This window comes from Nyctereutes procyonoides, unplaced genomic scaffold, assembly GCF_905146905.1.
Source record: "Nyctereutes procyonoides isolate TBG_1078 unplaced genomic scaffold, NYPRO_anot_genome, whole genome shotgun sequence".
In the NCBI taxonomy this organism is placed as follows: domain Eukaryota; kingdom Metazoa; phylum Chordata; class Mammalia; order Carnivora; family Canidae; genus Nyctereutes; species Nyctereutes procyonoides.
Window position 1 is genome coordinate 4,923,337 of NW_026575024.1, and position 2,893 is coordinate 4,926,229.

The window sequence follows — 2,893 nt, forward strand, 5'->3', positions numbered from 1 at the left end:
TCCAAGGGCAGGAAAACAAGAGAGGAGATGTTCTTGCTCAAGCCAGCAGACAGGAACATGGGGCAAATTTCTCCTTCCTCTACCTTCTGTTCTAATCCGGCCCTCGGTGGATGGGGTGAGGCTGCACCCCCATTGGGGCAGGCAATCTTCTCTCCTGAACCCACTGATTCAAATGCAAATAGCATCCAGGAACACCTTCACAGATACATTCAGGAGCTATGAGACAACATGCACACCCCTGGCCCCAAGGGGTGGTTATAGGAGGGCAGTTTGATGGTTTTCCGTCTAGTGTAATAAAAGAAAACAACACTAGACAGCAGGAGTCACATTTGAAGTACAGCACTAAATGGTACAGCGGAAGGTCAAGGGTTAGCAGGGACTTTGTGAAAATGTTTCTCTTTTCCGAGAAGAGAAACTTCTTAACGCCATGTAAAGTGACTGCTGGGATTTTAAACACTAAACTTTTTTTTTATTATTAGATTTTATTTATGAGAGAGAGAGAGAGAGAGAGAGAGGCGGAGACACAGGCAGAGTGAGAAGCAGGCTCCACGCAGGGAGCCCGAAGTGAGACTCGATCCTGGGACTTCAGGATCACACCCTGGGCTGAAGGAAAGCGCTAAACCGCTGAGCCACCAGGGTTGCCCTCTTTCTTTTTTTTTTTTTTTTAAAGATTTTATTTATTTGAGAGAGAACATGAGTGTGTGTGTGTGGGGGGGAGGTCAGAGGGAGAAGCAGGCTCCCTGTGCAGCAGGGAGCCCAGTGCAGGGCCTGATCCCAGGACCCCGAGATCATGACCCGAGCTGAAAGCATGTGCTCGACCAACTAGGCCTCCCAGGTGCTCCCAAAACACTAAACTTTCAGACATGTTTTTAGGAAAGCATTGCAGTTGAACATCAGAGGTGACTGTATTTTATTATAAAGCTACCTTGTAAAGATTCTATCAGACTGTATTTCAAGGGCTGAGTGGCCCTGACTTTGTCACCAACAGTACCCTCCTTCTTTAACAAATGCTAAGCATCTATTATGTGCCTAATTGTTCTGGACACTGTGTGTAATGGTGAGAAAAGCCACACGTGATTCCTGGCCTACCACAAATACCAAGCTTTTAGGGGGATAAGATACCAGCCAGGATGTTGCACAGCTCGGTGGGGAATTGCTTTGTGATGAGCTGGTACAAAGGAGTGGTGTGTGTTGCTCGGATAGTGTGGAGGACGGAGCGAGGAAGAGAAGGCTTCTCTCAGGCAGGGCCACGGGCTGAAAACTGAATATGGTTTGAGGTTTAATAGGGATATGGGGAAGGAAGTATTGTCAGCTCTGGGATTCCTTTGAGTTTACTCAGAGGCTACACAATTAGCATGTCGCTGCTCCACAGATGTTGTCAGAAGACTCCGATCTCTGGGGTCAGGGATGAGGCACTTGGCTGTGAGCATCAGCCCATGCACTGCTTGCCCTCGGGTCCCACGGGGCAGTGTGGTGGGTGTGGGTCACAGCTGAGACCCGCCGAGTTTGGGAACCAGCCACTTTATAGCAGGCAGTAGGTAGGCCCGCACACCTAACCCCCAACTCTGACCCTGATGAAGGGCCAGGCAAACAGCAGGGAGGGACTTGTGTGCTTGGCACACCCAGGGCATTAGCTTTTAGCCTTTAATCGCTGCTCTAATAAATCATCACACATTTAGGGCTTTTTGAAAAATTTTTTTTATTTATTTATGATAGTCACACACACACACACACACACACACACACAGAGAGAGAGAGAGGCAGAGACATAGGCAGAGGGAGAAGCAGGCTCCATGCACTGGGAGCCTGACGTGGGATTCAATCCCGGGTCTCCAGGATCACGCCCTGGGCCAAAGGCAGGCACTAAACTGCTGCGCCACCCAGGGATCCCCACATTTAGGGCTTTAAAGCAAAACCCATTTATCATTTCCTCACTCTGGTCAGAAATCCAGACGTGCGCTGTTGTTCTCTGCCTTGGGTCTCACAAGGCCAAAATCACCGTGTCAGCCAGTCCGAACTCTTCTCTGGAGTCCCGGGGGACAGTCCTCCCCCAGGCTAATTCAGATTTTTGGCAGAATACAGTTCCATGTGACTAGAAGACTGAGGTCCCCATCTTCTTGCTGGTTGTTGGCTGAGAGGTGTTCACAGCTTCTAGAGGCCGCTGCCTTCCTGCTCACGAGGCCTCTCCCATCCTGAAAACACTGATGACGAGTTAAATCTTCCTCATGCTTCACATCTCCCGACTTCCCCTTCTGCCTCCAGCCGGGGAAGTCTCTCCACTTTTAAGGGCTCATGTGATTCTCCTGGGCCCCCAGGATAGTCCAGATAATCCTCCAATCTCACGGTCAAAGGTGCCATGAAACAGGCGCCTCTGTGTCCTTAGAGTCCCAGATTCTGGTGAGGAGTGTTTGGCATCCTGGGGGCAGTGAAGGGATTTTTAGAATCCTAGTGCTCGTGTGCTCTGGGCAGAGGGAACAGCTGCATCCGGCACATAGATAGCTCCCAGTGAGCTCATGGAATGTTCCCAAAATGGTTTTGTGGCGTCTCTGGGGTCACAGAGAGTGGTGCTTGCCATCTGGCTTCACTGCCCTTGGTCAAGTCACTTCACCTCGTGGAGCTTCCATCTCTCTACCTGTGCGAGGGGTTCAAAACAGGACTGAGCCTTCAGGGCTGCTGACAAAAGGCAGAGAACTCAGTGCAGCATCTAGTTGGCCAGCCTGCCAACTTGGAGGCACAGGATGGGCTCCACTCAAGATTTGGTCTGACGTAGAGGCCGGTTGCAGTGCACACACCAAGAGTGCAGGAGCATATTTATTGCTTATGTAATGAGGATTCCTGGGGAGAGCAAGGCAGCTTCCCCAGCTGGTCTTAAGGGGCTCAAGAATGCTGGTAG